Genomic DNA, 19245 nt, shown 5'->3' on the forward strand with positions numbered 1-19245 from the left:
CTTGGGAGTAGCACTACAAAAGAGTGTTTTAACTGCCACAACACCAACCCTGCTACAAAATCCAGAACAAATGGTAAGCACTGAGAAGGTTTTTTTCTACATAGTTTTCATTTAGGAGTAGCAGTAACAGACTCACCATGGGTGGAGAGGGAGCCCAACCACGCGGGCAATGAAAACACCTACTAAACAGAAGAGTAGGGTCACTAAAGCTGGGGAGGGAAGAACATGAGCTTCCTTGGAATTCTCTACCCCACTCCACAGCTCCAGAAAGATTTTCTAGACTTGAAATATCTGACCTCCTAATGAGTCCAATTGAAACCTCCCTCCTCCTGAAAGCTTTCACTGCCCCCTTTTTACCTTCTATAATCTAAAGTTCAGAAACAGTGTCAGAAGGACACAAGGAATTATGATTAAATATATTACACTGGCCAAACAAAGAAATGATACCTAATGCTTCAAAAATCTTGGAATTAGAGGATGTAGGAGGGTGGAGCTTTTGCTGAAGTGTTTATCTAGATAACCATTAGAGGGGCTCAATCCTTCTAGGCTCTTACTTGTGCACAGAGCAGTTTGCACAAATGTATTCAGCCTGAGAGAACAGCTTCCTCACAAAGGTGTTCAAAGTGTCCCATCTCCTGTTTAACATGCGTTTTGTGTCACAATTTAATCCCTTCATATGCAAAGAATTTGACACAGCACTGTTGGAAAGATCAGCTCTTCCCCCAGCCTCAGCCCCTCCTCGGGAACTCCGGACACTCGGCAGCTCCTACACATCACCTCAAAGTCGCTGCAAGTATCAGCACTTCCTAGCAATTATACTTGACAAAAAATTCTGCAGCTTCTAATTGAGCCAGGCACTTTTTATATAGGAAAACACTTTATTATTTTTTCTCCTTTAAAAAACACAGCTTATGAATTCTACCTGCTTACTGATACATTTGACACTATTGGAAAAATAAGGCAGCTGATTTAGGAAACAAGAATTATTCACACTAGGGAGATCTGTATCATTAACCATTTTTTGTTTCTTAATCTGTTCTTTGTGTGCTGTAGGTAGAGCAATTCTGCCACCTAGAGTAAAATTCATGTCCAAGATAGAAAGATTTTGGTGAACATATACTGTCTGCTTGACTAATTTGAAATGGAAGAGACACTTTCTCTGGCAGATAATTAAATGCAAATATTATGGGTTTATTCATTTATTTTTTTTAAGGCATGCTACAAAATATTTTGTTGGCTGCTTGCTATCAAAATCAGCAGCATTGCCAGAGAACCAGGTGAAATATATAATAAATACAGCTGAGATAATTTACATTTTTATTGGCCCTTTCATTACACACTTCTCCAAATATTTCCAAATCTTCACATAGAAGTTATATGTTTCCCCATATAAATGGAAGAGAATATCCTTAGCAAGGTTTTTAAATCCAGAATTAGTCTATTTGAGCAAATCAGAAAATTAAGAAAATTATAATCCCACTGAACATAAAAATTGTTCCAGTTCATTCATATATATGTACACGTGTGTGTGTGTGTATGTATATATATATATATGTTATATTTCTAAATATTTCTATTTTGGAGGCCAAAAACTGCTGCCAGTTGATACATGAACACTGTCTCTTAGCTGGGAGGGGAAAAGTGAGGCAATAGCAAGACAAAGTAATTCCTTACTTAGAGCTGATGATCTTTAATTTATATAAAAGCCAGGATTTTAACATCTCATTAGTATGAACTAATGCCTCTACATCCAGTTGTCTTACTCACAAGAACAAAGAACTTATGTCTCCTCAGACAGGAATCGGTGGTTTTAAAGATTCTGATAAATTTAAAGCAATAACTCATCCTTTTCTGGGGGCTGAAAGGACATATGCTGAGCTCTTCCACGAGCAGTCAAAGTACCAAATAACACATTTTTTACTCTAGTGACTCAAATACATGTGTCATCATGGTGGATGGAGATTTGCTGGCAACTAAAAGGACTAAATATATTATTTTCTTCCTCTTTTTTTTCTCTTTCAGTCAGGGGAGAACACCCTATTAGAGGGTACACAAGGTTAATCCCTCGGCTCACCAAGCATTGGCTGAAAAGGCAGGGACAAGAATTCCCTCCAGGGGCAAGAATTGGATGTAACCTTCAGATCACAAAGTCTTTAAAAATTTGTTTCTAGAAGCCAGGAGAGTTTGCCAGATAATGCCTCTGTCTTTTGTGCAGATCTGTTCCTTAAACACCTGCTACTGCTGAAGCTGAGATAGCGAGATAACTGAACCTTGGCATGACCCTTCCTGGCCATCCTCATGCGTTGTTCCTGTGCTAAAAAAAAGCACCAAAAATTAGTTGTTGTTGGAATTAAAAACAACCTCTGCTTATTGGCAATAATATGCTGCACCGAATGCGCATAGCACACTTCATCTGAGGATCTAAGTGTTTTGCAAACATTAATTAAGCTCTGCACTGCTATTATGATTCACAGAATGCCATTATCACACCCAAGGGATGAGGGAAAGAAAGCCATTGAAGCAAAGTATAGGGAAGCAAGCCCTTGAAAGCAAAATGATTCTGGTTCCATCTCAGATCACATCGACCTACATACATCCTAGGACAGAGAAAATAAAGTCAAGGATTACTCAGAACAGAACAGTTGATTTTTATGTGATTTATGAAGCATAGATACTTTTTAAAAGTACTGGTTTCTTCTGACCTTTCTTTCTTTTCTTGTCATTTGCAGGATTATGTATTATTAGCATTTCCCAGTCCTACCATTATTTCTGTATATTCTGTTATCTTCCTAACCTTGAATACATTCACCTTTCTTTTCAAATCTGCTAGTCTCAACCTACTTGCAATCATTTGACCTTTGAGTATCACATTTCTTCCAAACACCCTATGCCTCAAGTTCTTTCACTTGACATTTCCCTCCAGAAGTCAGAGTACATTTTTTCCTCTCTCAACCTTTAGCACATTTTTCAATACTCCACCAATCATTGCTGACTCCCTGGGGAGTCAACCATTTTCTATTCTAGGAACCAGGAGTAAACAGGCAAAGTGGATCTTGGGAGCCAAGAGCAGCAAGCATTCATTGTCCGCCGCTACGTCCTTTCAGCTCATCTCCATCACAGCAGAAGCACATTGAAGGACATGTTCTGAGGTTCAATAACTGGTGTGTTCTGTGGTGTGATAGGTCTTTGTGGCATCAGTCATATTATCAACAAGCAGCCAGAGTGCCTCTCTGAAGCACCAGTGCACCAACGCTCAGTGGACAGACACCAGGACTTGGAGACATGCACACAGCTGGCAGGGCTGTGATCTGACTGGGACCATGAAACATGGTGGGGAACTCACACAGCTTCTGCAAGGGGTAGATATGTATTGGATTTTTGTGGACTTCTTCAGGCAATTGTTGAAGTCCCCCATGCACTGGCCCTGCTGCTTATGCAGGCTTTGACCACCCCAGTATCTGGGAGGGATAATAGAGCAGAGCACAAATAACTGAAGTAACTGAGGATGTTCCAGGAGTCGCATTAATGATGACTTTCTGACACAAGTGATCACCCAAAAGCCAGCCAAAAAGGAGAGATGCTCTGCTGGACTTCATCCTTGCAAAGAAAGAACAACTAGCCAGGGCTGTTGTGATTTAAACCCCACAAGCACCTCAGCCCCATACAGCTGCTCACTCAGTACCTTCTGCAGAGTGCTGAGGGAATGAATTAAAAGAGGAGCAAAAGTGAGAAAAATTGCAGGTTCAGGTAGGAGGGGGAAAGGAAAGGGAGAACAACAAAAAGTTTGCAAAAGCAATTGTTCACCACCAGCCAACTAATGCCCAACTAAATCCCTGAGCAACAGCAAGCCCTGGAAAACTGATTCCCAGTTTTATGGCTGAGAACAATGTTATGGAATCTCCTTTTGGTCAGTTGGAGTCAGTATCACGTCCACCTCCAACCTCCTCACTGCAACAGAGTAAGAAACAGAGAAGGCCTTAATAATGTTGTTAGCACTGTTCAGCAGTAGTGAAAATATTGGTGATTCACTTTGGTCATCAGTCCAAAACATGGCACTTAACAGGTATTTTCTGCACAGAAATTAACTCCATCCCAGCCAGAGGTAGTACAGGCAGTGTGAAGGCTGAAGGCAATCATGAATTGTGGAGTTCAGGATCCAGAAAGGAGGGGACAGGGCAAATAGCAAGACCCTGCACTCCAGGAGAGTAATTTTGGTTTCCTCAGGGACCTGCTTTGAGGAGCCATGTGGAGTACAGTTCTGGAGAAAAGAGGGGGGCCAACTGTTGGATTTTTGTTTGAGTCACCTCCTCCAGTCTCAAGATTTGTCTTTCCCAATGTGCAGAAAGGACTCCTGCACAGATGAACAGGAAGTTCCTGACAAAACTCATCTATCAAAAGGAAAACTAAGAGATGACAGCAGGGACAAGTGACCCAGGAAGAACACAGAGACACTGCCCAAGTGAGTAGTAATGGAGTTAGATACATCAAAGCCCATCTAAAGCTGAATCCAGTGAGAGACACAAAAGGTAAGATGAAAGGCTTCTACAGGCAGAGCAGCAGCTTAAGGAACATTAGGGGCAGTGTGCTGCTGAATGGGCTCTGTAGTAGCAGTCAACACGGATAAGGCTGAGGTACTCAGTGCCTCCCACACTGTGGTCCTTCCTAGCAAGATCTGCCTTTCAGAAATCTCAGGTTCTTGAAATCAGTGAAAATGTCTGGAGCAGGGAAATGCTGTCAGTAGAGAAGGGATGGATGCACCCACAAGTGCTGAGGGAGCCAGCCAATGTCATTGTGAGACCACGATCAATGATCTTTGAAAGGTCATAGGGGCTGAAGAAGGTTCCTGATGACTGGAAGACAGCAAGTGTCACCTTCCAGAAGGACAAGGAGGCAGATATGAGAAACTACAGGCCAACTGGCCTCACTTCAAACCCTGGCAAGGTGGTGCACCAAATAATCCTGAAAGCTGTTTCCAAGTGCACTCAAAAGGTGATGAGTCAGCATAAACTTAGAGTTTATACTCATACCTGAACAGCCTGACAGCCTTCCACAACAAATCTATGAGCTCAGCGGGTGAGAGTCGTGGATGTGGTTTATCTTTGCTTCATCAAGGCTTTTGACAGTCTCACCTAACTTTCTTATAGATACACTGACAAAATACAGTGTAGATAAGTGGACAATAACGTAGATTGAAAACTGGTTGAACTGCCAGGCTCAGATGGTTGCTGTGATCAGCAGTTCAAAGCCTGGCTGAAGGACAATCACTAATGTATCCCTGAGGTTGGTACTGGGGCCAGTACTGTTTAACATCTTCATTAATGAACTGAAAGATGGAATGGAGTGTGCCAACAGCAAGGTTGCAGATGATAAATTTTGGGGAGGAGTGGCTGATACACCAGATGGCTATATTGCTTTGCTGCCATTCCAAAGGACCACAGCACTCAGGAGAAATAAGCAAACAGAAACCTCATGAAGTTCAGGGTTTTAAAGTAAATTTAAATTAAAATTCAAATTTAATTTAAAGTAAATCTAATTTAAAGTAAAATTCAAATTTAAAGTAATGTATTTGGGGAGAAATAAGGCCATGCACCAGCACAGGCTGTTTGGGGCAAATGGAAGGAAAGCAGCTCTGGAGAGAAGGGCTGGGGGATCCTGGTGAACTTGAGTCACCCTGCACCCTTGAAACAATCCAGAAGCACCAGGCAGAGCCAAGCCAGCAGGCAGAGGGAGATCGCAGGATCACAAGGCTGGAAGAGACCTTCAAGATCATCAAGTCTAACCCATGCCCTAACACCTCAACTAAAACACGACACTGAGTGCCACATCCAGTCTCTTTTTAAACACATCCAGGGATGGTGACTCCACCACCTCCCTGGGCAGGCCATTCCAGTACTTGATCACTCTTTCCATGAAAAGCTTTTTTCCTAATATCCAAAATATGTTCCCTTGGCACAGCTTGAGACTGTGTCCTCTCATTCTGTCAGCTGCTGCCTGGAGAAAGAGACCAACCCCACCTGACTGCAAACACCTTTCAGGGAGTTGTAGAATGATAAGGCCACCCCTGAGTCTCCTTTTCTCCAGGCTGAACACCCCCAGCTCCCTCAGTCGTTCCTCACAGGGTTTGTGTTCCCAGCCCCGCTCCAGCCTCGTTTCCTCCTCTGGACGCACTCGAGCGTCCCAACGTCCTTCCCAAACTGAGGGGCCAGAACTGGACACAGCACTCGAGGTGTGGCCTCACCAGTGCTGAGTACAAGGGAAGGATGACCTCCCTGCTCCTGCTGGCCACACTGTTCCTGATCCAGGCCAGGATGCCCTTGGCCTTCTTGGCCACCAGGGCTCACTGCTGGCTCATGTTCAGCTGGCTGTCAACCAGCAGCACCCCCAGGTCCCTTTCTGCCTGGGCACTGTCCAGCCACACCATCCCCAGCCTATAACGCTGCAGGGGGTTGTTGTGGCCAAAATTCAGGACTTGACACTTGGATTTATTAAACTTCATCTTATTGGACTCTGCCCATCCATCCAACCATTCCAGGTCTCTCTGCAGAGCCCTCCTACCTTCCAATAGATCAACACTCGCTCCCAGCTCAGTGCCATCTGCAAATTTACAATGAAAGACTCAGTCCCCTCATCCATGTCATCAATAAAGATATTGAACAGATGATACTTTCAGTGGTGATACACAACATAGGTGCTGGGACCAGCCCTGCACTCCCCAGTACAGACACAAAGCAGAGGTGAAGTGGAGCAATTCCAGCACAAAAAATACAGTGGAATCTCCATCTGTGGAGATACACAAAACCAAACTGAATGTAGTCCTGAACAAGCTGCTGTAGGTAACCCTGCATTCAGCAGGGGTGTTAGATTAGATAGTCTCCAGTGGTTCCTCATGATCCTAAAGGTTCTGAGACTCTGTGACCCATGTTGTGGTGACTGAATAATTCTCATATACTAACTGCAATTCACCAGCAGGTTAAACCTGCAGACATCTCACCCACAGTAAGAGCCCAGAACACTTTTGAAAAACTAGGAGGGCTCGGTGAGAGCATTGGATTCCAATTAAGACAAGCTTCAAGACTTTTTCCAGAATGGAAACACAAACTACAGAAACAGGGACTATGCTCTAGCAGCATACTAATGTTAATGTTGTCAGCTAATGAGCAGAAATGAGGGGATAAGCTTGAACATTCCTCTCTCCTATTTGTGTGCACTCCATTAACATATACAGGGTTTTAAATAGCTAGAATACAGATGTGAAATACATTGAGAGCACTACTGAAAGTATTTTTGATATTTTCATACCACTTAGGTTTACATTCACAATACTTTTGTATCTTTTCCATTCCCCCATCATGTCACTTTATGAAAGTCCCTGTTTAAGATGAAGGAAAGTGAAACCTGCTTTCTATAATATACTCTTTCCTGGATTTTCATTTTACTTTCCATTCACTCCTCCCCACGCCCCCCACCCTCTAAAATTTGAATAGGTTAGAGTATCCTGAACGACAGAGGAGAGTTTAATGCAGCTTTGGAAAATCACCACTTTTCTTAGCAAGAAAAAAATGCTTAGCTCTCAGAAGTTCTGTCCCTTAATCTGGTATACTACTTTTAATTAACAGAAGCTTAACCTTCATTCAACCCCTTGCAAGAAGCCAGTCACTATTGCATTTTACCAAACAATTGAACTGTCTAATTAAAAGACACAAAACAAATAAGTGACAATGAGAACTAGCTTAGCAAAATGTATTATGTTATCTATTTATATTCATTAGAGCAAAGATCTAAAGGCACATCTTTGCCAATACTCACCTTTGAAGGGCCAGAAGACAAAACAAATCTCTCACTTCAAAGTGACAATAGACAAAACAACTGAATTTTTCACTTGAAAGATTCACTGCTCTAAGGTATTATTGGAAATTTATATAAATGCTTAGCCATCTATTTATTTCTACATATATACATATGTATGTATATATATATATCCCACACACTCTAGCTGATGTTGAGCTTGAAGTAGACGATATCAATTTTCTTTTAAGGAAGCTTTTGGGGTTTGGGTTTTTTTTTTTTTCCCCTATCACAATAGTGTGAATATTGCCATGCTAGGCAGTAGCTATTTCATCTAGATAGAACCTGGTTGAGCTGCTCAGGGTTGAGTTTTATCAGGTACAGCCCTCAAATCACACAAAGCACAGCCAGCAGCAGCCAAGGCAGATCAAATACTAAGCTGGGGTGCAGTGGGCAACCACAGCAGGGACTGCTTTATCTGTCTCCTGAAACAGAAAGAACAAAGTCCTATGAGTTCATTAAAAGTAGCTTTGAAAGTCCTGTAGTTTTCTCAGGTATTTCCAGAGCCACTTCAGATGAAGAGGGCTGTAAAAAGTTGTGTAAGGTTCATGAAGCAAACTTCTTCCCTGTTCAGAGCAAGACATTACTGTTGTGTTATCAATAAAAAAATGGAGAAAAACATCACACCACTTCATTTTCACTAAACACAGGTAAATGACCTGCAATAGTGTAGAATATAAGTTATAATAAATTATATTCTTCCACAGCGAGACTGCACCTTGTGTTTTCATACACAACGGACATTTTCTGTGTATTTCTACAACCCAGTTCTTCAGTGTTGTGGAAAGAAAGTGCAACTAAAGATTCAACTATTAAGGTTTTAGTTGCACTTCCAGCAGGACTTAGCAAGAAGCTCACCATATCATACTACCAGAGGTGGGGGGCAGAACTGCAACAGAAACATTTGTAATAACCTAATTGGAACACATTATTTGGAAGAAACCCCCTAGCTAAGTTGCATGAGCTGTAATATCAAGCTGGCAAGTTGACAGAGCACTATTTAAGTGTTTCCAATTGATAGGATAATATTTTAAACCACCCTGAAATCCACAGGTGTTGATAAATCTTTCCAGTGTCCATACCAGGAAGCTATAAAATTCAAGGAGCAAGGAGGCTTCCAACTATAGATCCACAATCCAACAGTATTTTCCTGAAAAGTAATACCAATGTGATCTTTGAATTCCTGCCATTTCTATTATTCTCTGTCCCCCAAATTCTCCATTGCTTCAGTCACACCCTAAAGTACAGTACTGATCAAAGCAGGTGTCCTTTACTGCTGCAATCCCCTCTTTTCTTATATATAGAAAAGCATCCCAGTAGGATACTCATATTTCCCAAAATCTTCAGTAGGAAAATTGTGAATGTGCTATTTCATGGGCACACAGCACTAAAACAGTCATTCACCACTGCAAGACTCTGAAGAAAAAAGAGGAAACAGCCAATGTTTCAGTACAGCTCAGGCTGCACCTAGAGTGAGAGAACTATTTGTTTAATTTCCAAGCCTTTCCATTTAAAGGCTTCCATTTGACTTCCCCCAGACAGGGAATACAGTAAAAAGTAAAAGGCTTTTTTCACAAAAAGCTAAGAAATGGAGCTGCCTGCCTAGTTTATGTAATTCTTTGCAGAGAAGTCATCCTCTAATGTGAATACTAATTTCCCTTGTGAAAAGGAGCAGCAATAATAACCAACAAGTTGAATGTTAGCATATTTGCGACCTAACTGTCAAATCAAAATGTGTGAATTACAGTGCTGCTTTCTCCACTGATGTTTGAAATCTAACATATGCCAGTTTACACAGTGCTTGGAGATGGAGAGCATCTTTAAAGACATGGATAATATACACCCCCTTGTCCCTCTGGAACAAAAGAAGAAAATTAGTGTTTGGTTGTAATGCAACAAAAAAATCAATCACAGCTCTTTGATAAAGGTTTGTCTGAGATGCCCTGGAAAATAGGACACCTGAGAATTCTTAACTACAGTAGATACAAATCCAAAATAGTTCCAGCGAATTAGTGCCAAGGAAGGCTGAATTATTATTTCCATACAAATCTCAGAATAGTTTGGTTTGAACCAAGAGGCACCACCTTTACCTACAGATATAAATAAGTAGCATGGGGCAAATATTCTTCACAATTTTGGTTAAGGGCATATTTAAGACTATCTAGAGAAAGGAGTGAATATGTGTTATTGGGGATCTCACACTTGATTTCAATAGTTCTAGATAAAATGGTGAGCAGGAGCAGCAGAATTGTATTCTCTGCTACACACTCAGGAACAAGGCATGGGGAAGTCTATAGTCTTTAACTGAAAATGCCAGCTGGCATTTCTGCTTTTGTGGAGCTCCCTTTCACACTCCTCCTGCAGGATCTTTATTTTTAAAATACAGAATCTCTAAATAATTTTGAAATTATTACCATGCAGTGTTACTAATGAGGGTCTGAACAGCAGGAGTCTGGTCAGAAATGTGGAGGAGCCTCATTTGTGCTTTTCTTTAGTTTCTTTAATGCTGAAGAGTATGTTACATCTCTCAATATGATGATTCAAAAAGAGCAAAGTTAGCTTTTACAAGAGAAATTATTACCACAGCAGCTGATGACCACCTTGCACAACTGGCCACACTATAAATGTCCTTATCAGTAGTACACATCCAATCCCAATGTGCACATTAGTTGTTGATTAGCAGCTCAATACCAAATCCTACATGAGGCTGCCAAGTCTCTTTCCTCACATCCAAACTACATCTAGAGCATTCTATGGGATAAATTAGTTGATATTAACAAAACTAATCATCTAATTGTTCTTGTACACTTTTTTATGCACATCCCATCCTTAATGAAAACAAAGACTAAAAAATATAACAAGGTGCTTCACTGTTCCTATCAAGTACACAAACACATTACTCAATTTAGATTCTTAATTCCTGGCTGCTATGTCATGAGCACTGCCACAAAGGGTTTGCAGAACTCCAAGCAGAACTACCATGTTTCCTTTCATTCACACTACTTTGGGATATTGAAGAATAAATTATTACTAATTTTTTTTTCAAGAAAATAACCCTATTCGTGACTGCAGTAACTAGAGCTCCTTGAAGGCTTTTCCTTCATTTATATTGGCATGCTTTAGGTAGAAATTAGAGAATTTTCTCCACTTCCTGCAGAGCCTCAATTGGTATATTTGTCTCTGGCTAATATTAGCAGTGGTACTGAGTAGCTACAGCAGCTCTCTCAGGCACACCATTGATCACTAGCAATGCACAGCAGCTCTGGCCACACCTGCCTGGACTGCAGTATTCCAGGCAGAAAACTCCAACAAATAATAACAATAACAAAGCAAAAAACTCCAATAAAAACCCTTGAAAAAACATTTAAAAGCCTAAGATTTTCCCGTAGGAAGAGGAGATACGTTGCTAACAAAAAAGCAGCAGAGCTGTCCCAGACCTGCTTTAGGCACTGGAGGCTGCACAAGGCCGTTGAAGAGCATAGATTGCACTGCAGAAACTTTTCATTGCATTACACAAGACAAAAGTCAGATTCACTACAAAACAAAACTTCATGTTGGAGGCAATGCTGCCACTGATGGGTTGAGCAGATGACTGAAAGAAATCAAGATCACCAATACACAATCAGTTGTTACATTTAGACAATGTAGTGTACAATTGTACATTTCTACACTAGAAAACTTGTCTTTAAAGGATGTATTCTTTTCCATGAGAAGTTTCTAAATTGAGGTTTTTGAAATTGATTTTTTTTAACAGTTACATATTAATTTTGGAATTTTTACTGTTTACAAATCAGAAGTCATACATCAAAGCAGAAACTACAGACTTAAAGCACACCTGTAGCCAAGCAATGTCTAGATGCATGAATGCAAGAACTCTTCAAAGGAACCTTGTTAGGAAAAGTTCACATTCAGAAGCCCTTTCCTTGTTAGGTACTGGAGATACATTAACTTTGCCAACATTATCAAAACCCTGTGTGTGTTTCTTACGTCTCTTCTGAAATTAATCAAAATCTCTGACAATGTAAACTGCAGTTATCCAGGCTCTTATATGTTCCAACTATGCAACAGCAATCTGAAAAAAGAAAATACTTTAAACACAACATGGATGGGGTTTGGGGGAATTTGGGAGGTGAGGGCTGTTGGTTGGTTGGTTTGTTTGTTGGAAGTTTTTGTTGTAGATATTTAGGGTAGTTATCTATCTTGCAGTCTTCCTGGTAGACAATATGCTATCTCCAGAGGTATATCAGATGTTATTTCTGATGTTTTATTTATCTTTTTCAAAGTATTTTATCTAAAATTGCTACAAAAATTTACACACACTAGAGACTGAGCAGAAAGGAGAACTGACATTTTTTTAACACAAAACAGTATTTCCATTGACAATCCTCCTTTGGATATTATATATACACCTTAAAACGGGTGTATTTCTTAAGAGCAGGAGTAAGGAAGGGGAAAAAAAACCCAAATATCAATTACATAGTCTGTGTTTGAGCTTCCCTCATACTTGTACCTTCAATCATGATTCCAGATTCCTGCATTCCGGAGTACAAACAATTCATGGTATATCTCTTCTTCTCCTGTGCCCCTACCCCCTGTCCCTATCTTCATCCACACAATTATTTGTGTGCCTGCACCTCCAGGCTGTAATTGTGACAATCTCTGGGATATTTCTCTATTGCTAAGCATCTTCTGTATAAAACTGATGAGAAAAACTGGAGAGTAAATAGTTTAGTAGTAAAGACAACAACAGGAAATCCAGCATGAAGTTCAGAAATTGCTTGCAGGATATGATTAGCCATAGGCTGAAAGATAAGACCTCTTGGAATACAGACAAAACCTGGCCTTTAGAACTTAACTATTTAACTTCCTCTTTGAAACACAGAAGTGGAAGAGGAAGGATTGAAACAGACAAGTACTGACTGCAGCATTAAGTGGACAGAAAATTCAGCTAAACTTCTCTTTTAATACAAATAAATTCATTGAATAAATAAATATTTCCCACTGTATTGATATATTTGTGGATACTTAGCACATCCTTACAAGGCACTCAAAGTAACAGGGAGTATATGGTAGACCTTTCTGAAACTGTTCCAGAACCAAAATCACCAGGAACACTCTAAGCCTAGGAACAGCTAAATGCCCAAAAGACCCTACAGGAGATGACCTGTCCCATTTCAACCCTATTTCACATCCTCCACCTCACTTAGGGCAAGCAGGATACTATAGAATTTCACAAGTGATTCCATCACCAGTGAAATTGGAAAAACTATGAGTTTAAAAGCTGAGTTTTGGCAATGTAAGGCAATGGACTTTGATTCAATAGTAGTCAAATGCAGTTCATCAGAAAAAAAAAATCAAACCCTAACTTCACTGACTGCATTCCAGCTTGCTGAAGCTGTTAATTAACCAAAACTCAGTAATGCCCTTTGGGATTAGAATGCTGTGTGTTCCACTTGCTTGGGTGCCAAGTCTTGCAGTAAAATAAGCCATTTCTTATAAGCTATGCTTAATAGCTCAGTAAACATTTGTAGGAGAAATTAACAGCAGGTTCCCAATAATTTAGCTCTCTGAAGATGCTGATTTAGGCTTTGCCAGCCTCTATGATTTCCCCATTGATAAACTGTTAACACTGTTGAATCAAGAACACCAAGGGCAAATTGAAGTGAAACCAGTGACCAAGTCATGCACACACTCACTAAATTATTGCTTCTGAAGTGGGCTGGATTAGATAACTACAGTTGAACATAATTTATATACAGACTCAATTATCAATATCCATTTTTATCTGGAAAAAAAACTAATTTAAATTCTCTGGAAAAAAACTAATTTGAATTCTCTAAATATGATTCATATTGATCCTGTGGTTCACCTGTGTTGTCACTCACTGATTTACCCCACCACAATCTTGTCACCTCCACAGAAGTGGCATTTTTAGTTACAAGAGAAGCTGCTTTGAAAAAGCTCTTCCTGAGCTTCTTCCTTCTCTGAGCTACAAGTTAAAAGGAATATTAAACAACAACAAGGGTTATTTGTTGTTTTTTTGTTTTTTTTTTTTGTTCTGGTAGAGAGCCATAGGCTCTCAAACCAATCCTCATGCTCAAAATCACAAGGCTACATATTATTCCAGCAGTCACTTGGAAAGGCTTTTCAGCTTGTTCAGAAGGGAAAAGAAAAGAAAAGAAGGAGTGAAAAAAAACCAAAACAGCACAAGCCCAAAATCCCAAATCTTCAAAATGTTAAACAACTTAAAAGGATTTTTCAAGTAAAAGCAGTAAGACTCTGGTTTTACAAACCTGACTGTAGCACCCTAGTTGCCAAACAAAATGGTCTCTACCTTTCCTTTCACAGTAATATTGCTGTCAAGCTTTAATAACAGCATGAAAAAAGAAATACTGGCCAGAACCCTAAGAAGAACCAAGAAAACTTATCTCAAGATAAAGTAATTTTTTTTTAAAAATCAAAAATTATATACTCAGGGAACAGGCTAAGATCAATTAAAATTACATAACATTTTCACTAACACAATTTCACTTTTCAAAATGAAAGTCAGATTTATTCAACATTAAGTGCAACAACACATCAGAAATCAATAAAATCAATTTTCACTTATAAAGTAAAGCAAAGTAACATGAATAAACACAGGAAAATACTGTCTGAGACTCTCCAAGCAGGACATTTCTCATAAGACTCACAGAAAAGAAAAAAAAAAGATTTTTATATGCAAACAGACTAAATTCCCCCAAATTCAGGGTTTTTTTCCAGTTGTAAAGCAATAGATAGCTAATGGGAGGTAAACTAGAAAGGGGATGAAATGCATCATGCTGTACAACACCAAAGAAATACCCCAAATGCATTTGTGTACAGCATTAACAACATGCAATAGGTGAGGTTAAAAGCAAGTACAGTGTATATATTAGAGACAGAAACTAGTCAGTCTGAGGGCTTTCTTTCTTGTTTTAGTTCAACTAATGAAAACAAACAGAAGCCAAGAGCAAACAGAGGAAGAGCAGAATCTGCATGGAGAACATCTCTTCCCAGAACAGTAAACATCTTAAGATTCAAATTTTGCACACATTTACTTGTCTTGGTCCTCTTCTATGTCATTAAAACATATCCAGATCCAATGGGCTTTATGCAAGTATCTACATTTTTATAAAGCAGTAATTAAACAAAACAATGCAAGTCATTCAAATTCTGCTAATCTTTTAAGTCAGGCATTAATATGCTGAACACTCACTACAACTCAATGTTATTTAAATTAAAAATAAAAACAGGGCAAGACATCTCCCAAACAGCCTTGCTGAAGTCTGGGGTATTCTAATTATATTTGTTGCTTGGAGGAGAGCAGTGTGAAAACAGACAATGTGCTACCCAATTCATTTCATTAAGAATTATTTAAACCATACTTTTAGACAACAGCTGGTCTCTTTGTTCATTCTATTCAGTTCACAGCCTGACAGATTCCTCTTGTCAGTCTTTTTTTTTTAACAGCAATTTTTTAAGACAAACTCCCAAGATCTCCTATAGATTTTGTCAGCTATTGAAAAGCAAGCAAGCATAGCACACATGCAAGTTATTAGAATTAGAGAGCCAAATATAATTAACTACAAAGTTCCAAGCAGTAAGTACATCTACATTCCCCTGGGGAGACTCCATCTTACTGGAGATGGATTTGAAAGCTGATAATGAACACAGGTTACCTAGTTCATTCAGAAGTTCTCTGCCTTCCACCTGAAGACTTACCAGAATCCATTACCACCCTACAAGCTAACAAGCTAGTACAAATAATTAAGATTGTCATTAATTTCTGTAAGAATGGAGTGATGGCTGACAACTGAAGACCGACTTTTGTATGGTTGGACATACTGACCTTAATTTTAAATGAATTCAAGTCTGAAAATAATTGTGCAGTATTAACTTAAGACACAATAAACAATCAAAGGATAATTAAAGGATAACTTTACCACTCACACAAATCACACCAGCCAATGCTCCACCTCGTTAACCTGAATTACAGCAGTGTTTTTACAATATCCAACTGTGACAAAGTCTTTAAAAGGCAACTATTTATCATTTATCTATTAGTAATTCCCAACTCAAAAAGGCCTGTAATACTCTAAACTATAAACAACTACCAGTACCTGTTTATTTTTTAACAGGACAGGGATCACAAAGAACTGAGTTGAATTAAAATAAAAGGAATGTGAAGGACAAAGTTTTGATTCAGATTTCTTTAGCACATATTAAACCAAAACTGACATTAACACATGCTACTAAAGGTTCTCTGAAACTGCTCTGAGGTCTGGCAATCATCCCAGTTAGTACTGTAACTACTAAATTTAATGCTGGGTGAAAAACAGAATAGAAATTAGAAATAAGAAGGTACCCTGTCTTTATATGTACCCTAGAGAGTACATGTAAAGAAAAGAGTGGGATTTTTTTGTTGGATAAAAAGTTACTGATCTGAAAGTGTTGAGACTGAATGTACCTCTTATCTCCAGCAATCTAAATTGTGAGTGTTTCTTAGGAGATTAAATGCCACCAAACATTCTTCATCCTCTCCAATGAACAAGAGGCATTTCTTTTTACCTTGCTCAAAGGTGTAATCCTTAAAATCTAAGCAGAAATTGACCTTCCCACTTTCATTTCAGCAAAGCATTAAATACACAGAACACACACACAGAATTTGGAAAATTTGAGATTTAAAGCTGGAAAGCAAAACAAAAGATAACACAAATCTACTTTATTTCTGAATGCCTGAAGTAGATTGGTAAGTACTGACATCTGCTTCAGCAATGCCAGATGCAAGAGCACCCAGGAATAATAGTTTAACATTTGATATTGTTACCACTTTTATGAATTGGTGCATTCTGTTTATGTAACAGAAGACTAAGTGGAGAGTCAGAAAAACACCATCTGTACTGGTCTGGAAGCAAAAACTATCTGTTGAATACCTGAATGACACATTTGAACTGCTAATGAAAGAATGGTCACCTAAACATCTACACGCTGTCAGGCAGCCAAACTCTGCAGGCAATTTTTGGTTATTAGTTATCCCAACATCTGTGTCACTAGCAGAAAATGTTAGCAGCACTTAGACTCAACCAGGCATGGTGGGCATCACCATGAATCACTGAAGATGCAGCATACAGGTTAAAATGCCTACAAGCAATTTGGAGCAGTGATTCAAGCATGACAAAGTAACACACCCCTATAGTAAGAGCAACTGGAACAGATTAGAAAAATGTGTTCATCCAACTTAATACACTGCACAAGGAGATAAGCAAGTAGACAAGAGGTCCAAGAATTAGTAATTCCTGTATTTGGCTTTAAAAAAAAAAATTTACGTTCTCCACTGCTCAAAAATATGCTTGTAATTGAATAGAAAAAAAACCTAATTCATTGCATACTTATGAAAGTAAGGTAGCAATCCCTCTCCAGCCATTTATCATGGAAACTGAATGAAACTATCCTGAAACTCTAAAAGCTGGTCATACAAGAAATACTAATCAGCTCATCTCCCTCCTGTGCAAGCCATGTTCCCATATATTGGGAAGTAAAAGGGCAAAATCTTGAAAGCTTTAATTTCTAATTAGCTTTCTCTTTTTAGGCTTTTAAACAGTTGTAAATTACTGCCTAACTCCAGCTGGCATCCATAAATATTGTGAGAAAACAGAAATCAAGTATTCTTGGCTTCATCATCTTCTAGGCTTCCAAACAAGGAACCACATTCTTACTATAACATTACTACTTGGATGATGACTGAGAATTTTTCCTCTTTCAGCAAACTGCCCTTCAGGAAGTAGAGGGTAATCCACTACCTAGGTACCAGTGGGGGAAGAAAAGTTGACATATGCCTGGAACTGCCAATTAACAATTTTAAGTTCCATCACTGAGCTGTGGGGATGAAGGATGGAGGGGAACCAAATAAAATGAAAAACCGAAAAATGCAAATGCAATCAGCTGGTTTAATCTCTAAATTCACTATGAGATGGTAAAAAGGATTCCCCATGGTAACCAAAATGCCTTCCCCAAAGCTTTTATGCTAATCAAGTGTCATGTAGCTTTAGTAAGAATTGTAGAAAGGTTTGCATTTGTTTAGTTTTGGAAGAACTGGGATTTTTTTTCTTCTTTATATAGAACTTTATATTTGACACTTCTTCATTTTACAAGTGATTTAAACAGCAACCTTAAACAGGGAGAAGTCTTTTAGGCAATTTCCACAAAGAAGCTGCTGTCCTGACAAAGTACTCTAACAAACATTTAAATAGCAAAGAGCCTCATCTTCTGAAATACCAGATAATTAAAAACAGAACATGGATTTTAGCTAAAAAAGCAAAAAAAACACCCAAAACAAACAAACAAAACAAAACCCCACAAACCAATCTCCAATGACACTAACTGACTGTCTCAAGTGACTGATGTGCCCTATGAATCCTAGTGGTTGGAATGCTGGCTGGACTCACTGACTGCCAGCCAGTTCAAGTTACACTGGTAGCAAATGGAACAGAGAACCTTCTGAGGCACATTGTCTCACTTCTTAGATGTGGATGTGTTATAAGCAAAATTCAGTTTTCTGTTATTTCATAACAGATGTGTGCCAGGTACTTCAATGCTAAGACGGGATTTGATGACTGCCAGTGAAGATCTTCCTCAGAGCCAGTGCTCTCAGCATCCCTCAACAACATGACTCAAACCATTTAAAGATGGGGAATTCTGCAGGAGGAGCCATGGAGGCCACTTACATTGTGGACAAATTTAAATGGCAAGAAATGCAAGTGGCTATTAAAATAATAAAAAATAAACTCAATTAACGTAGAATTTGTTTGTCTGCCAACATATAATACTTACCACTTCTGATTGTATTAATTTAAGCTTTTTGTTCTCTAACACTTATTAAGAAGCAGCTATAAAGTTACAGGACAGCTGGTGATACACTGAGTGTTGAGAGTTCTCTGTGCTCCAGAGGTTTGCCATTTTGAATCCAAAATCTACCACTATGATAATCTTATCTGATTTGTTTGCACAGTACAAAGAAGTATTTTTACCAGAAAATAGTTAAATTGTTTTTTTAAAAACAATCTTAGCACTTTAACTCTCAGCCAATAAAGAGCTCAATACCTCCACTATTTCACTTTTAGTTATACTTACTACAGAAAACTGAATTTGTCTGTTCTGGCTTCTCAGTATTTGAGTTTGCCCAATTTTGATATCAGAATTAAGAAGTGCTGCCCTTCCACTACTCAGTACCAACTTTTTCTCCATGTGTAAATGTTTACTCTCCAGTACGAAAATGACACTTCATCTTTTTTGGTAATGACAGAGACAGAGTTACTCAAACCTCACACCAAGATCTACTATCCAGCCTCAGATCTTATTTTAAACTCAATTATTGCTATG

This window comes from Agelaius tricolor, unplaced genomic scaffold (genome assembly GCF_023055355.1).
Source record: "Agelaius tricolor isolate 1412-34295 unplaced genomic scaffold, bAgeTri1.0.p SCAF_8, whole genome shotgun sequence".
Lineage (NCBI taxonomy): Eukaryota > Metazoa > Chordata > Aves > Passeriformes > Icteridae > Agelaius > Agelaius tricolor.